At 38.5% G+C, this 18,587-nt stretch overlaps 1 protein-coding gene across 1 annotated transcript in view; it reads left to right on the plus strand.

The window, feature by feature from the left end:
* The first annotated feature begins 3,936 nt into the window (after positions 1 to 3,936).
* The window catches only part of LOC146170247 (uncharacterized), a 36,274-nt gene continuing 21,623 nt past the window's right edge, over positions 3,937 to 18,587 (plus strand). The window contains exon 1 of the mRNA XM_083390541.1: positions 3,937 to 4,053. The gene's annotated coding sequence lies outside the window, so the exon portion shown is untranslated. The remainder of the gene's footprint in view (positions 4,054 to 18,587) is intronic.

Below are 18,587 nucleotides of genomic sequence, written 5' to 3' on the forward strand. Positions count from 1 at the left end.
AGCACTGTTTTTAAAACATTTACCAAGATACGAATTTTTTTCGTCCTGAAATCGAGCTCAGCGCAAATCCGCCGCACAAAGAACGTCCGCTGATTAAAAGGAACCGCGTTGGCACAATACTGTTTAAATCTTAAGCCCAGCGCGCCCTAATGCTCCGAGGTGTATAAACGTGACACAACGCCACTGCCGGTCAACCGGGACTTGTATGCAGATGAATCACCTCTAAGCAAAACAAGGTTCTCCCTTAGCCCGAAGAACACTTTAACATAAACACTACAAGAGCCCGGCTAGACCAGACGGGCTGAAAGGTAAACATGATTGCCGGCTTGTACAGTTATGTTTTGGGTGCGGCATCCTTGCTTTTGGTAAACAGTGATCTTTGATCAGTCAAAGTCACGCACTGTTTTGTTTACAGCAGTGTTATTTTACCTTTTTTCGCAATGACACAAATTTTAAGCTAAGTTTTACAGCGAAGCTTTGGCAAGCCAAATTGTCTTCACCGAAGTTTTTGCAAGCTTAAAGTAAACAGAAAAGAAACAAGACCATCGCATTAATAAATTTGAATTTAATAAATATTGGTCGTGTTTTTGAAATGTTTCTCAAATTTCGGAAAAATCAAAAAATATTTTTTCACAATTAATGACACAAAATCTTAACCATGTGAAGTTCGTGAACTACTTCAGTCGGCGACTCAACTGACTAAAAGGCGACCAAAAATTTAGGGTCGGGACCCAAAAGCTGGTTTACAGAATGGAGAAGAACAACCAAAAATAGCAGAACACGTAGTACAGTTGGCTATATTTATTACCCCACCGTTTATAGATAAAAACAGAACAGTGTAAAAATCTGAAAAAATCTAACCTTAACGGAGATTTATACGCGTTTGCCTTTTCTAAACTCAAAACACGCTTTAACTGCATTCACAGAACAAACGCAAACAATACCATCCTTGGCCAGTCACAATAACGCCCTGCTTATTTAAGGGCAAAGTTTAATACATAATAAGCCAATGAATATCATCTTTGACTTCTTTGAAACAATAAAAATACCATATTTGTCATATTTAAAATAACGTCGCGCTTATTAACAGGGCAAATATTAAAACAGCAGAAAAAACAACGATTTTTTTCCAAGGTGCCGCGGTAAAACAGACTTTCATCTTGACTTGCAAAGACTGACTGCGGTGAACCGTGTGCGGTTGCTTGACGCTAATAGCGTACTTTCGCGTTGTTTTCGGAAAGTTAGACAACGCGTCTTAAACCGCGCAATATGACGTCACAATGTTGTCGGGAAAGTTACCAGCGTAGCACTATACGTCCGATGATGTAATTTATCTAGATAAGTAGGTTTTAATCCGATGAGGAAATTTCTAAAGCAATATGAACAAACCGGTTTAACGAACCAAGGCTAAGAAAATAAAGTAAGTCTAAAACAAAAGAAAACATAAACCTGCCATATTCAAAATAGCAGATAATAGCTTGAAACATACGAACTATAAAAGCTTCAGCTTGTTTAATTTAAATGTAATACGATCTTACTCAATACAATACCTTGATTAAAAAAAACGTAATTCAATTGGTTAGTTGAGAACATGTTTAATTACAAATACTGTACTTTACTCGGTCGAGGAATAACTGACGATACAATGCCAAGGGTTTCTCACCCGGGACCATTGACCCCTCAAGAGACAATAAAGTGGGATCGAGGGGACTTTGCAATTGTTTAATAATTTAACTTAATTTTGAGTTTTTTTAATACACGTGACTTCAGAAACTGCCCGCGTGACGTTTTTAAGCGTATTTATTTTAAACGTAAGGGGGACAAAAAAATTTTTGAGAGTCGCCGGGACCGGGATTTTTACGCCTAAAAAAAGAACCACAGCTGGTGTGGGATCCGAGAATTTGTTTAGGCTTTTGCACCATTAAGCTCCAAACATAGACATACGTTGACACAGTGGTTATTCTGAATGTGTCTTAAGGTCGGAACATATTCTCTCTAATAGTGAGAGACTTAATGTCATGAAATTTTCACACATACCCGTCAAAACGTTTGCAAGAATCCGACGACATCTACAATTCTCCGGACTACGGTTGTTTCGCTGAAACAAACAACAACAAATATAACAAACATCTCAAACCGGTTGTGGTGCGTCTACGTCATCAACATGTCACGTCACAACAAAAGCGAAGGTTCATTCCGGGCACGACCAGGTCTACGCCTTCCTGGCCAACATCCCGGAAGAAGATACGTTATGCGAGTCATCCTGAAGCGTGCTTATCACCACAACCGTGCAGAAGGATGTAGCATCGTTGGTTGCGACCCGGATACCTCACATTAATCCAGTGGTTCTCAACCGGGGTTCCGCGGAACTCTAGGCTACCATTTTTAACACTCAAGGGTGCCGAGAGATATTTCAAATTCTTTAGGATTCCAATTTTTGCTATATTGGTAAGCTTCTTGAGAAAGCTAAGAATTTTTTGTGTACGATAAAAGTGCCAAAAATTTGAAAAGGCCGACCTTGTTGCACAATTAGTGTGCTGTGTCAATTTCGTTTATTGTAACGTTACAGTTAACCACTCAGCAAAAATACGAGCAAGGGTGCCGCGAACTATTTATACCTTCTGTAGGGTGGCACAGGCCAAAAAAATTGCAAACACTGCATTAAACAGTCAACGTGTCTTCCAACCACTTGGCCATCAGCAAAAATTCAATTGTAAAAATGCTTATTCTATCTAAATTGCAACCTAAATTTTGCAAACATTCGTTTACTGTTGAGCTTATTATAAATTAAATTTGTTCTACAACGTCTATTCTTCCGAGTATTTAAGCCGATATTCGATACCAAGTGGTTGTATCGGTACTCGATCGATACTTGGGTAACTTCGGTGCCGATCCGATACCAAAATAATGTAGGATTTCCAGCCATGATTCACAAGTCAATGCAGCGGTTCCAATATAAAAGCATAACTTAAAAAAAATCGCAGGTTAACTAGTACAGGCAATTAAACTTCTCAAAGAATGCCAAAATATCTCTCAATTTACTTCTACTTTGCCTGTATGAACCAGTAAATGACGTCATTTGGTATTTGATCGGACCGCTTGATTTTTGTCCAAAATATCGGATATCGGTGTCGAAATCAAATTTGCATCGGTTGATTATCCCTAATACAGAATATGTGTAGCCTAACTGACAAAAGGTAACACCTTTATTAAGTCGAAGATGCCGTTTGCAAAATTGTACGAAAAGTACGCTGGTTTAGATTGATATTTTAGCTGTGTTTCACACCACTGTATGTTGTCTTGACCAAAGTTACTGCAACTTTACCTATGCTCGTATCTTGGGACCGCTAAAGCTAATCAACGGTCTAAAATAATAACATGCCAGCTGGGAAAAAATCTCTGCACGAATAGCTACGCAATGGAACAGTCTGTGACGCAATGTTATTTCCTCATAATCAATCGCCTGAATGTTGGTATCTTTTTGCTGCGAATAAACCTGACTGTACTTAGTTAATCTGCGTTAACCAACATATAGCTGCAGTAAAATATAATAAAGACATAGGCGACTAGTCGCAGTATACAAGCTAATGTCGCTGCAACTACTGTATAATATTGAATGCAAATTAATATAGACTGACTGAGCCTTATACAAAACTGTACATACTTGATCAGGCCGTCGGGTAAAAAGTCGCACAGACAAACGAAAACAATTAGCAGCTCACTGATTACTACGCGCATTGTTTAACCGGCGAGCGTTCTGATTGCCAATAAAGCTACAATTAGCGCTGTTCTAGCTGCCAGGCTAGCAGTTACTCAAAGTGAGCAGCTTAAAAGCAGACGCTACCACTCCCAGCCACCTGCGTTTTGAGGAACAAGACGCCGTCTAAATGCAAAAACGGAAAGTCAGCGCAGCCATACATACCTGCTGACAAAGCAGCCTGGCTTACGGGCTGACGCTGGAAGTTTGAAAACAAAATGCACTGTGCACTGTCAGCAGAATGCAAGGTTATTATATGTTTGGTCGTTCAGCAACACTGCTTCTTGGACGTAATGGTGAGTGAATTAGTTATTCATAAATTTATTAACGTGGGGTTTGGCATTTTATAGGAATTGAGTTTATTTCTTATATTAAGTTTAATTTTTACAGGATTCTTTCATCAGAATTGATCGTGTAACAATTTGGGTTTCTGCAAAGTTTTTTTTATTTTCCATACTTTTAGATCTTTAAACCTTTTAAGGTTCTTTTTAACATAACAAACTGACTGCCTATTTTAGGAACAAACGCTGCATCTAATTTGCTTATAGATACACTGTAAAACACAAAAAAAATTATCCCGTTGTTTTATTTAGTGAAACAAACTTATTGGTTTAGGTTTATTATAAAACATTGCAGTTTTCCAACGTGCAATTTGAAACACATAACAGGCTTGCTAACTGTTACAAAGTGACACACTATACATACATATATATTCCACGTTGTAACAAGGCAGTAAGCCACGGTAACTGATGTAACATGCCTATCGTTTACGAATTACAACACATTTTTACAACGCTATGTTCCTTTGAACAAACACGTGGTATTATCTGCCCGCACAATATCTTTGTACTAATGCGACGGTTTTAAGACTTGGTAAACGTTTGATAAAATAGCACGGCGCGAAAACATCGATTTTTCATTAAAAATAATTAAAGGTCACTTAATTAATCATTGTAAAATGTTGGTTAAATCCGTGTAAAATTAGCCATATGTTTTCTTTAAGTATTACAAAGACATTGAATGGACACAATACTTAACGAGTGACATATTCGAAACAAAGCGTCACAGCAAATGACGTCATACCAAGCTACGTCACACCAAGCCGACTATAGCAAATTTACCGCGTGACGAAAGTGCACAATGCGCACTGTTCGAGTGTCGCTGGCCATTGAGGCATTCAGAATCAGTATTTCGCGATTCAAGTATAGATGGCAAATCTTATGCTTACTTTCAAATAGGGATGTACGATATTTGACATTTTAGTTCAATACCGATCCCAATTGTTTGGACAGAGAGCCGATACCAAATGACGTCAACAATACCATGCAAAAATGCATGAAATTGAAAAGGCAGTTTGCTGGTTATTCAGCCAAAAATTGCTTTATCATTAAACCACCTAACTTTTTTATTTCGCAATTCAAAATTTGACAAGTTTGCAATTCAAGATTGAATTACTACGTTCGAGCGAAGAGATTCCAACATAAAATCCCATGATGGGCCTCGCCACCCTTTGCAACAGGATGGATTTTGTAATTGCATTGCATTCATAATTCCTGTTACAGACAAGTTTCAAATTCCCTTGGCACTGGTCTAGAATTCTACCACAGCATTGAAAAATTCCTACATTAACTTGGTTTTAGATCGGCACCTATACCACCTTAGTATCGGCACAGTATCCGATACTATCGAACACCACTACATTACAATGTAGCCCCTGATCAAATGCACACTTGACTCAAATAAAAGCAAGCATTCTTGAGACTTTCCTGTTAGCATTAAGTCCTGGTATAATGAATCAAAGTCAGTCATTTCTAAAATGCAAACAAATATATTGTTATAACGCCAATAATGGCAACACCAGTCTCGTATTCAAATAATATCTATTTATGCCAGAAAGCTCTGCAGAATACTTGCATATATATAAATAAATAAATATATATTAAGGATCTTTGGTTTTTATTGTGTACGCACCAAAGGCAGGAAATAAGACGTCCGCCGAGCGGAAAAAGAGTGCAACAGTCCCATTGCGCAAGTCCTAACACGATGACACAATATTTTATTCTAATTGTATATAGAATAATAATACAGGCGGGACTTAATTTGCCGATTCATTTCGAAAGCGTGCCGTTGTAATTTTTGAAAAAGCTGTCGCTGTAATTTTTTTGATGTTTTTAAATTCTGTTGAAAATTAGTGAATATTTCTTTCCATTACCTTGTTTTTTTTTTGTTCAATCGCTTAAGTTATGATAGCAAGTGAAATTTTAGTTCAATTTTTTTCAACGCAATTAGTTTCTAATATTCGAGCTTTGCTGTGAACAACTAAACACCTTTGATTTCGGAACACTGCAGACTTTCTGTTTTATTGCTAGCTCTGTCAAGACCGTTTTCGATTTGTCGTCATTTAAAAAACTGTTAAATAGTCAAATTTTAATCAGTTCTCTGAGTTTTAAGTCTTGTTAATTTTCGCGAGACACATGGTAAAAGAAGACTAACGCAAATGACGTCATAAATAGCAATGACGTCACGGGCCTTGCGTTCAGACTACGGCGAACAAGTTTAAACACGGTCGAGCTCATTTTTTGGCGAGTGAATACTGCGCTAAACACAGAACCTGCTCACGCAAGTCAATTAAACATTTTTTTCGGAATGGTTAGTTTTTTTATTGCTTTTAATACTCATGAGTTACAGAGCCGATCATGACGGACTTTAAGGCAAAATTACATTTTCTTCAAGTCAAGTAAGTTGCGCAAAGCCTAATTTCGATACAACATAATCGCCCTGGCATAATATCCACTTCAAAAACCTTTAACTTTAAAAACGTCTTCAGGGACATTTTGCCCATACACATTACTCAAATTTTATCAAGAGTATCTTATAAAACATCAATAACCAACTTCGACAGACATCAAAATAAGACCACCAAAATTCAAATCGTTTTTACCAAAATTTTAAATCCAACTGAAAGTTTCATATTACTGGCCCGCGACTTACTCGAACCAACGTAAACAATTGAATGTTTCCAGACAAGTCACAGTCACCACTGGCAATTCCTCTGCGCTACACAACAAAATAATCAGCTCAAGCGATAGGGAAACGCACTACCGTAGAAGAGAGGACCACTTGGCACTTGAAAACCCCTCGATCGCTTTATTGCCTTTGTGCTCGATTGATGACGTAATAAACAGGGGAATAAACGAAGAAAGTTGCGTCATTTTGCCACGCGGAATTGACTTCTAGGAATATTGTGGTTTTCGACCTACGTACATTGCGGGAAATGTTGCTAGCGTGCTTGTATATTGTTATTTTATTGTGGAAACCCGGAAAAACAGTAACGGTGGTCTAATTGGAAAGAAAAAAACGTGATTGATAACTATAGTTTCACTTGATGTCCTAAAATCAGCTTGTACCGCCAAGACTCTAAACACTAATGCAAAGACAGAATGTGATAAAAAAAAAATCATGTCGAAAATAAGTCCAAAATTAATCGGAATAAGACTTTAATGAACAAAATAACGTTTTTAGTCTCAAAGGCTGGAAGTCTGCAGGCAATTTAAAGGCTGGAAGTCTGCAGGAAATTAAAAAATGCAGGCAATTTAAGAGAAATATCGGTACACCTCAAAAATTTCGCATTCGCTTCGCTCGTAATGTGCGCCGCCACGTTTTTATACGTCTCTATAGGTGCGTCCCCAAGTAAAAAAGGTTAAGAAACACTGGGTTAAGAGGTTAATTTAGGGTTACTTCATAAGGTGTTTAGATCTTGTTTTGACCGTTTAGTTTTTTCTGTCGGGTTTAAGCTTTATTCTGCAGGGTTTATGTCTTAATCCGACTGTAACTACACATACTATAGCTGGCCATACTCTGTCGGGTTTAGGTCCTAATCCGTGTTAACTACACAGTACACATGTACTATAAGTTGTGCTTTATTCCAAAGTTGCTGCTTTTCTAGTTTCGGTCTATTGTTAAAGTTCCTCGCAGCTACCTTACTTAATACTTAATTTCCCAGGTAGCACTAAACCCACGTCGTCTTGGCCTTACTCCGTCGGGAATAGACCTATTTCTGCAGGGTTTTGGTATTAATCTGACTGTGAACTAAACATATACTATATAGTTTTGCTTTACGTTGCTGCGCCGTAAACTTGCAATCTTCGACAGGTTTCGGTAAAAGTGACAATCGCGCGAAAGCTAAATCGACTTTCTCCGACGGACTGTTTTCACCGCGCAGACTTAATCAATCCTCGCGCTCGCCCTCAATAAACCTTTTCCAGGTGGAGTTATTCTACACCGCTCTCAATAACGAACGATCCAGGACAACGACACGCGCGCATAAATTATTTATTCTCACCCGGTCCCTGTTAGTCGCCGGGCGCCTTAACACCGAAGTGTGAACACGCCAATATTTGTCTTTCGATCAACGGCTGACACGTTTACATGACTTAATATAGGGCTTCTTAAGCATCTGGCTCTTTATTCGTTTTTGTGCACCAATATGTCCTTGGAAATTCGCCTAAACTCGATTTTCAAATCTCGGAAAATGCCTAATCGGTGATCAAAATAGTTTACGATTTATAACGCTGACACTTTTAAGCTCCACAAAAAGATGCGACAGATTATTAGGGCAAAATTTGCTTTTGCTTAAGAAAATAGTTACTACTTTTTAAACTACTTAAACAAACTTTTTCCTAATCAAGGTAGAATCGCTGCCGTCGTCGGCAAATCATGGCTGAAATTTCTATATTAATTTGATCGCCCATACTGCCCTAGTAACGGACCATTACCAATACTACCAATTGGTATCGGGTATTGGCTCCGATCCGATATTATCAGACATCCCTACAGCTAAGGATCTATAACTTAAAAAATCGTTCACATATCAAACAGCGCACACCGTGCATTCAGAAGTCCGGTGATTAATCTTGAACCACATTATTGACAAGCAAAAACGTTTAGTTTCTTTTATAAAGTTTTTACTGGAAAAGAAATGGCAAATGGAAATAACTACGACTTATAAAATCCTTTACAACCTATTTTACTTCTTCGTCGAAACAGCAGATTAGCTATGCGAATGAGTTATAACATAAAATAAAAAATAACTCCAACTGCCCGCCGTATGAAATCCTTTACAACCTATTTTAAACATCTTCACTTGGCTATAAGGAAAAAATTACAAAAAAAAAAAAATTAAATGCCCTGGGTCCTATCTGCGAAACACACCCCCTCGCCAACTTTTCAGTCCCGAAATAAGATTTTGCGTCGGTAAGTGGCCTCCGCGCGCACTTCCGTCTAATGAACTAACTCACACGAGCACACTTTAGAACGCGAACACGTCTTAAAGAGGCGAAGCCAGCCAACTTGTTTGAACACGTCGCCGCGCCTTCTCATAGAAATCGACCGGCAATATTTGCGGTGGCCAAACGGACGAATTATGCCTGGCTGTTGACTCTGATTTTATCGTCAAAAGGCCTTTAAAACATCCGTCATTTTGCAGAATGCAGATGCCGTGTGCCGAACGGCCAACGTTTTTTTTTCGAGTGTCAACACTTTGCTGTTTAAGGGCGATTTATATGTTGACGCCCCTTTCAAGGATCCGCAATTACGCGTTTGCGCGCGGCTGGTGAAAATTAAATTTGAGGTTCCGCGACGCAAATGATTTTCTGCCTAGATTAATTTGAAAACTGTCACATCTAGAAAACTGTCCAGGTGGTAGTATTGGTAACAGTCCGACACAATGGTGGTATAGCTTCGATGCCAAGTGGAATTAACTGTCACAAAAAAAAATAAAACTTTAATCTCCGCAAATCAAATATCAAAATATATTTTTTAACCGAATCAACTATCAGGAACTTCCAGTACGAACAATTGAACATGTATTTCTTTTCAAACTTTACACCAAAGGAACCGATCAAATATAATTGTAAATGCATTATATGCGTTTTGTGATTATATAATTAGTCTTGAAAGCAGTTTCGAAGAATAAATTAATTGAAAAACAATACTGTCACATTTAGCGCTGAGCGATGCTTTTTTATTGCGATACCGCGGTCGATACCCGATGTATGAATCGGACAAAATGATCCGATACCAACCGACGTGATTACTGTGACAAAAATAGCAAAACCGATAAAATTTAAATGCGAATAACTTATCATAAATAATAGAAGTGTTTTACAAGGTATAAAACGCTGGGTTGGACCCAGTGGTCTAAAGCAGTGCTTTTTAAACTTTTTTAGTTTTGTTCACCCCCAGCATCGATCTCCCGATTTCATTCACCCTTGTCTAATGATATGATAAAACTATCTCGTCTATATATAACGGCACAAAATGACTTAGGTTGTTTTGATTTTTGTTAAGATTAACTCAAGCTAAGTTTTACCATTGCAAATCTACAAGTTCTCGAGTCTCAAAATATAAAGCTACAAAAGCACAAAACACAGTCACCAAATTTTTGCACTTATACACTCGGTGCAAACCAACTTCACTGTTACAATTAGCAAAAAACACACCGAAAAAAAACCACAATTCAGTAGTCGATTTACTGCAGAGCTATCATTCATTTCTGACGGTTCACCCTTAATCACCCCTTTTGGTTGGTTCACCCCTGCCAAAATTTTGTTCACGCTGGGGTGAACCATTCACCAGGTTAAGAAACACTGCTCTAAAAGTATAAGCCAAAACAGTCCGGAACGGCTTTCCGTAAAATATGTTTTGCAGATACGCCGTACTGGTAAAAATGTTCTTATTTACAAGGCTCTGTACATTTCATACCAGGCCATCACTCCATCTCCTTAAGTGTTTTTAAACTAAGATTTCAGTTGCATATTTGTAAACTACACCGAAAGATAACTTCCTAAGATTTGTTTCCTAACATTTCCGGTATGACGTAACATTGTGACGTCATCTATAGAAAAAGTCATGCGTTCCCCCCAAAAAAATTGATTACTGCGGTAAAAAAAACTTCTACTTTCACATCTATGGTTAGATCACAAACCATCGCTAGATCCGCTGCCAACCTAACAACGGACGAGTAATACCATTTGCTCCATGGAAATTGGACACCCTTTGTCCCACTTCAAGTAAATGCAAAAAAAACAAAACAAAAAACAATGAAGTATTTTTTCATCTTTTTGCAAAGACCAGGTTGAAATATTTAATTTTTTCATTGAACAAAAATTTAAATTTTTTAGTGAAAATGTGAACCTATTGCTTTCAAATGGCCACAAAAGTGCAAATTAAATGTATATGTTAAAATAGGTGAAGTTTCGAATAGCAGTGCGCAGCCGTATTGTCTATCGGAAATTGCGTTGTTGTTATTATACCGGTAACCTTTGAAGAAGGCACTCAGCAGTGTTGATGTTATACACGTATGTATGCGCATTTATCTTTGTCGAACTGCCTGCAACTAAGTCAAAGTCTGTAACTAATAATTTTTTTATCTTTTAAATAGGATATGTGTTAACGAAAAAAGCACCAAAACCGAAATTTGTAATAAAAGTTTGAAGTTGTCAGTTTTGGCGTTGTTAAGCAAAACAGCACCAAAGCAAAAATCCTATTTGTTTAAGAATGTCACTTAGGGCCGCCAGAGTTGCATTCTGCGCGTCACGACTGTTTACTCAAAAATACAAAGAGCTACGCATACGTGACAACGTAAACGCAAAATACAAATTGACGGAAATTGCAATGGTGAACAATGCCTTCTGCAAATGCCATTCATCACTTCTAGTTAGTAAGTCCATTGATTAAATCAGTGGTTTCTAACCTTTTGGGGGTCATTTTCTTTGCAAAGAACTTTAATTATCCTTGTTTTAAAAACTATGATATTGCGACATGCAATCAATTGATTAATAAACACACTTGAAAATCTCCTGAAAATTCGCACAACTGAAAAGCACATAATATCATCTCATATCATCGTCAAAACTAGCCTTCTTTAACTTTTCTAACCAGTTATTGTTGGGTATTTACCTAAACGTTTTTAAGCACTGAAATGCAAACTAAGACACTAGAACTCTGGTCGATAAATTTGTTCGCAATTTCGACGTGTCTCTTCGAGTAGAAAAACAAATTGTCTACAACAACAACAGGACAACAGTAACCACCAAAAACAAAAAAAATACCCGAACAGTCACTTAAGCACTGAGGGCGGAAACGAGTGTACCGGCCGCTCTGTTTTTGAGGTTCGGTGCACACTTCATTATTCATCGTTTCTAAACAACAGAACAAAACAAAAAACGCGGCACAGAGTCGACGCCGTATATATAATCAACACAAAACAAACCGCCGTCGTCACGTCCTCTACCGTTTTACCTGTAAACGGGTGCTGAGAAATAATCGCCCTAATGCGCTTTTTTTGTCGACTTGGCAAAAAGCCAAAGAGCCAAGGAAAAAACCGGCTACGACATTCCACCGAGGGTCGAAAGAGAAAGGCGCCAAAATGAGATTCGCTTGGAAACGTCTCGAGACCGAAACGCGAAGTTACCTCTCTGCGCAGTCGGGTAACGGCGGGAAAACAGGTCAAGCATCAAGCAACGCACTGTTTCTACAACATACTCGAGACGCACTCTAGTTCGAAACGCCCCGTATTCCTACTGGGGCGCGGTAAAAAGTTTCGGAGAGTACAGAGGCCACTTTTTTTCTGCGTTTTCGCGACGTTTATAGTAGTTTAAACAAAGAAACTTGGTGGATGAGGCCTGTACCCATTTTTGCGTAAATATAGTTTGCGTGATTTCATGTCGAATGGTTTCCCAAACTTTTATATTCGATGTTGCTATAGGAAGGCATATTAGCAACATAATTTGATTCGGGCGGAGCTCCGAAAAAAACTGCACTTACATAGTTAAGAAAGGTTAAATACGGATTTTGGGGCGCACACCACGTGGCTAAGATATTCTAGAAACCTAGATTCGCGCGGACCGCCAAAAAATACTAAATTTGCTTAGTAAAAATGGGCGAAAATTTAATGTTTTTTTTTAGGGGGGCGTGACCACGTGCCCCCTACTTGGATCCGCCCCTGGTTATCCCCCCCCCCCCCCCCAAATGTTCACATTTCCAAAAAACGCCACAGACGTCATAAGGGCGGTATACCGAGTCATATTAATAAACATAAATTTGTGTTTAACAACACAATAATTAAAGTGCTAGATCGCCACCAAAGACTGCACAGTAGCCATCCTTGATTTAAGGCAAGATTGCACTTTAAATGGGTAAGGTGCAGCAGACATAAGCTAGAGTTACCGTCGGTGAAAGTAGGGAAAATGTAGGCCAAGGCTGAGAACCTTTAGGCTTGGTTGACTCACGGTTATTTGACTTTACACATTTTTTAACATCTACGGGTTTTTCGCAAAGATCAGATCTTGAAGAAACTAACCGAAAACATAATTCCTAACGTTTTGGGCGTTTTAGGTTTTATTGAAGCTTCACGAGTTTGTAAAGAATGTGAGTACAAAATCAATTGATTCTCGGAAGAGCCGTTTAAAGAATTGTCAAATCGTGTTTTTCAGTCGCTACACATGTACGAAGTGTACACCGCCGTAAAAACGCATAAAAAACCCACAAATTTCTCCATGAGATGAAATGATTATTGCTTAAAACTTTAGTTTTAGCAAAAGAGTGTGCTACGGCCAAAACCCAAAAGCGTACCCGCAATCCTAGCATTCCTATGTTCTGATACCGGCGCGTCGAAACTATCGTGTTTTTAACTCTGCTTTGTAGCTCTTAGTCATCATTCGAAAATCGCACTCGCCAGCATGCTCCGTAAAACGGACAACAACTTACAACCCATAACACAGCAAGGCTCAGTAACCACAAGTTATTCGGGCGTTTACTGCGGCGAGCCGGGGCTGTTTTTGCAACTGCGTTGGTTGGGACGCAGCACGTTTACGTTGAGCTATAAACAACACGCTTTCGTCGCATGGTCTGCTGCACAGAACACTAGGTATGCGCCCTGGCGGATCATCGTTAGGTTTGACCCCTTCAAAAAGAAACTTGCATCAAATGCAACGAAACTAAAACTACTTTTGCGGAAATCAGGTGACATTAACGACAAATTAGATTAAAATCGAGAAAAAAACGTTTTTTTTTTTTGCTTTGACGTGATAAAGCACGGTTGTGCGAAAGCTTGTCAAGATGTTAATACAATTTGTCGTTAATAAGTGCCACCTGATTTCCCAACCTACAATTAAATATATACGCCAATCGATGTACATGAAAACTTTTTTGACATGAATAGTTTTATTAAAACCTCAATAGAACGAAAGCGAGTTTCGACTCACAAAAAAAAACTTATTGCCTAACAAAGTATATCCTAAATTTTGTGTCTTGGTAGAAATCTTGAATCAAAAACGCTCCTCCGTGACTTACAGCATGCTGTAAAGTAAAGGTTTTCTAGTTAACCTGTGAAATTGCAAAACAAAACAGTCACCCGCTGACACTTAACTTTCCAACGTGAAAGCTGCTGTAACTGGGCTTTAACTGCAGAAATCCTCACAAATGTGTGACCCACCAAAAACGGCCCGCAGCAATAGGAACCAGTACACCAACACTGTAAGAAAAATAGGTTGCGGGGTTTAATTATGCCTGCCTAACGCACTTCCGTCAACGGTTCTCCGCGATCGCAAAACATCACAAAAAATCGCCAGAAAAAAGTAGCCGTCGGGTTTACGTCGAGATCGTATATGCCTGACCTCAGTTGCACTATTGCCCGTATATTGCCCAATCAATCGCGCACCCAACGCGGTCGGATTAATTGCTAAACGATCTAGTAGCCCGTCGACGGCCCAAAAAGCCAAACCAGACGGTCGGAAAGAACTTTGGATGACGTAATGCCTGGAGCGGGCCCGAAATTCGCTTTCTGGCGCGCCAAATATGCCAGACGACAAGCAAGGCGGAAGCCGGCTGATGCAGTTGCTGCTTTTTGTTGTTGCTACTTCTAATGCAGTGAAACGCCCTTGACGGTAACAAATCGGGTTTTAACCATGAATTGAAACACCATTTGGTCAGTTTAGCAGGCCATTTTTAATCTGGTATAGATCAGGATGGGCACCACGCAGTTGTGGAAAGCAGAGCTAAACGCACAATATCTCGTTTCGATGTGGACCAATATTTTGCATAGCAAACTCAAAAATATTAAATTTCGAGCAAAACTGTTTTACGCGTAAAATAGTACCAAGTATTTTTACCAAACTGGTTCACGCGTAAAAATCTAGGTAAATTAACCCAGTTTTAGAGAAAATTGTTCAGGTTAAATGTAGTTTATTTAAAATCGTCCTAAAATGTAGTTTATAACGGCCGGTTGTGACGCAGGCGTTGGGGGTGTCTGAATTACAAGCAAAGATAAAACGTTACCCGGTTTTAATGCGTTTTAGAACCACGGTAAACGAAGAAATCGACTTTCAGCATTGTGCTTCCACAATTACACACCAAGAGCGTGAGATCATGTTGCTTCGGTTTCTTTTCACAAAAAAATGACAAAAATCGACTTTTAGCCAGCGTATAACCTCTACAAAAAGACAGTAAACCCATAAATTACGATGAGCCAGATGAAACATAACCAGAATTTATCTACTTATTTTTCTAATTATAACATAGAATCGTGAAAACAATGCTCTGGCAGTAAATTGACAAATGAAAACAAAATGAACAAACTTCAGCAGTTAATGCTTCTGCTTTATACGCCTGCACAATACGAGATTTCGACTACAGCTACTTACAGCATAAACTGTACAACGTTTAAATCGCTTTACTAAACATTATTATACTTTACTAAACATTATTTTATACTTAAATCGCTTTACTAAACATTATTATTACCTGATAAAAACAAAATGGTATTTGAAAAATCGCTTTTCGAAAATTGTTCTGCGCACTTCCATACTGCATCCTGCAAACATTGGCGGTTGTTGACAAGTGCACTTCTAAAATTGCAAATGCCCTGGCGTTATCGTTCATCCATTAACAAGTTGCAGCACGTGAAAAATGCTTGCCTCAAATGCCTTGAAACACCACTGATGACAAAAAACAGCAAAGTTCATTTCCTCGTTAATCGCGAACTAATACCAAGCACTGTACAAAACAACCAGAGTGCTACTCCTAAACGTTGCCAAACTTCAGCCAATACCAACACGTCGTCAGCTTTTGTAATCCGCACAGTCTGAGCAATTAACTGTTCGTCATAAGTTGATCAACAATCAGATTGTAATGCTATTAAAGTAATCTCGGTTGACGTTTAATTGCCCTTACCATACATTACTGATTATTGCGTTATATTCGCAGTTAAAGACGCAAAGTCGAACTAGCAACTAACAGTCCAAGTCAAGTCATTTTAAATAAATGTAAAGGCCCAGTCAAGTCATTATAGGAGCAAGTCAATCCCAAGTCCAGTCCAGGTATTAAAAATTAAACGTTAGCTATTAAAGTTGGTAAACTCGTTCGATTATGAGCAACAACTCAACTAAAAAACAACAAAAACGCAACGTATAGCAAGCCAATTGTTTGTGCAAAAATGGAGATAAATGACCCAATATTCATAAGAAATGCCTAAAAATCAAGTAATTTGTCCGAAAGATTTTAGGTCAAGTCCAGTCATTTGACAAAGTGACTTAGATGCACTTAAGTCAATCATTAAGTCATTAGTATTACAAAACTGACTAATAACAACGTAAATTGTACAATTTCTGATGGTAATTCGTCCTCCAACTAAACATAACACAAACAAACGTAAATTGAATTCAAACTACAATATCGGAATCACTAAAAGCAACCTTTTATTGCGTATACAACTAACAAATGACTTAAACTCGTCCAAGACAAAAGATTGCAACCGAAGGGTGCCATTTCTGCAAATCATTTTCAGGCATGCAGTAGCATAAACGTACCTAATCTTGCTGTCTAGACTGCTTATGTGGAACTTAGAAGCAACCTATACAACGCAAAAGCACAGATAAATCATCCAAACCTGTCACGCTGAACGGAACCCTCCATTGGGCCTTTCAACACCGTTGTTTTAGCTAAAAATAGATCCAACAACCGTTCATTACCTGGTTGGACACCAGGTCATGGAAAGACTGAAAGTACAGATTAAGGATAATACGTTTAATTATTTTCCACGCAGAACTAAAGAAGAGTGCTTCTTTCTGTAATTATATTAATCGATCGAAATAAGACAACTTTCTAAAATGTTTCATACAATTCAGCGGCAACTTTCTGCCAATTCATATCAAAACATGGGCAACCTTCCGGCAGTTTATTTGAAAAAAGATAATTCTAAGTATATAAAAACAACGGACACTGATATACAATGAAAACTTTCTGCACTTTCATGACAAAGCCATGTCAACTTTTTTATAATTTCAATACTAAAGAAGTGGCAAATATCAGCGAAAGAAAAAAATTCAATAAAAAGGGCATCTTTCTTTAGTTGCCACACTTGAATGAACGGTACATTTCAGCAACTCTGTAGATGTTTAAAAATAAAAAAAACGCAGCTTTCTGCATAGAGGTGTAGGCTACTAAATTCTACAACTAAACGCTGACAATTTCTACAATGTACTAAAACTAGCAATTTATATGAAAAGGCAAACTGTATTCAACTTCCATAGCCACAAAACGGTAACAAACCGTTATTATACCAAAACGGTGACAACCATTCTCAAGCACTGTCGTTATTACCGATAAATTGTCTCTGAAACCAAGCCGATAAAGGTAAAAAACAACGTACTAGGCCATCGGCATCTCACGTCCACAACTATAATACACGTCATTTCCAAAAAGCACCAACATACATCGTCGCCTTTCGCGCACAAAACTAAAAAGCGTCGAACGTTCAGCATCCGACAAGCAGCCGCGACTCTGAAACCGCGCCCATAGCTTTCCCGTTTTGCCGCGGTTCGGAGAAAAAGCGGCGTTCGGGCTGCAGCGGCGGCGTAACACGCTTTAGGCTACAAAGCGCCGGGCTTGCGCGACTGATACCGGTTAATCTCCCTCCTTATCTGACCGCGCCAACGGTTTAGATGCGCTGGTTGCTGTGCGACAGACCGCATCTTGGCCAATTCGATGAAGTGCGTGAAATTAGTTCGATTTTTGCGGCTCCGTTGACTTGTTTCGCATTTCGGTCGTTTTGTTCTTTTATCGATCCGCAATTTTCCGGTACCTTTACTGGTATGTCTCACAGAATGCATTGTGTTAATGTTTCCTCTAGAAATTTGTCATACTGTGCAAACGTTGGTTTTAGTAACATTTTAAGGCCGAGTAATTACGGTCCTTAATAAATCACAAACTTCTGTTTTCATGTAAAATGTGTTCCAAAACACCATTAAGTAAACATTTAGTTAATCTTGGTGGATGGATAGCTTAATTTTTCAAGTGCGCGAAAATAAATAATTTTACGGTATAAAAGGTGTTTCTTTATTTGTAAAGATTTATGTTTCTATCTTAATTCTGATTTCTATGGTATTAAATGCCTTGCGCATTTCTAGCGTTTCGCCTTTCATTATTGCCTCTCTCCGTAATTGTCATTATGCGTCCTGCGTCTTGTTTTACATTTCCACCAATCCTTTCTTTATAACTTGTGTAAGTTCACTATTCTTGGTCAGTCGTTGCTGGGTTCTCTATTTGCATCTTTGTAGCATAGCTGTTGTATTAAAAGCGACACCTGGCCAAACTAAAACACAAAATTAACGTACTGTGCGTAGTATTGTTTACATTACTGTGTGACGTCACGTTTAACTATAACTTTGTGACGTCATCTCTAAAACAAATTCCATATCCCCCCACAAACAAAAATCATAAATGCCCGCTTGCAGCCTACTCAACCAACTTGAATCGAGGATACTCATTGAAC

The sequence above is a fragment of the Ascidiella aspersa genome, chromosome 1 (genome assembly GCF_963924565.1).
Source record: "Ascidiella aspersa chromosome 1, kaAscAspe10.2, whole genome shotgun sequence".
Classification (NCBI taxonomy): domain Eukaryota; kingdom Metazoa; phylum Chordata; class Ascidiacea; order Phlebobranchia; family Ascidiidae; genus Ascidiella; species Ascidiella aspersa.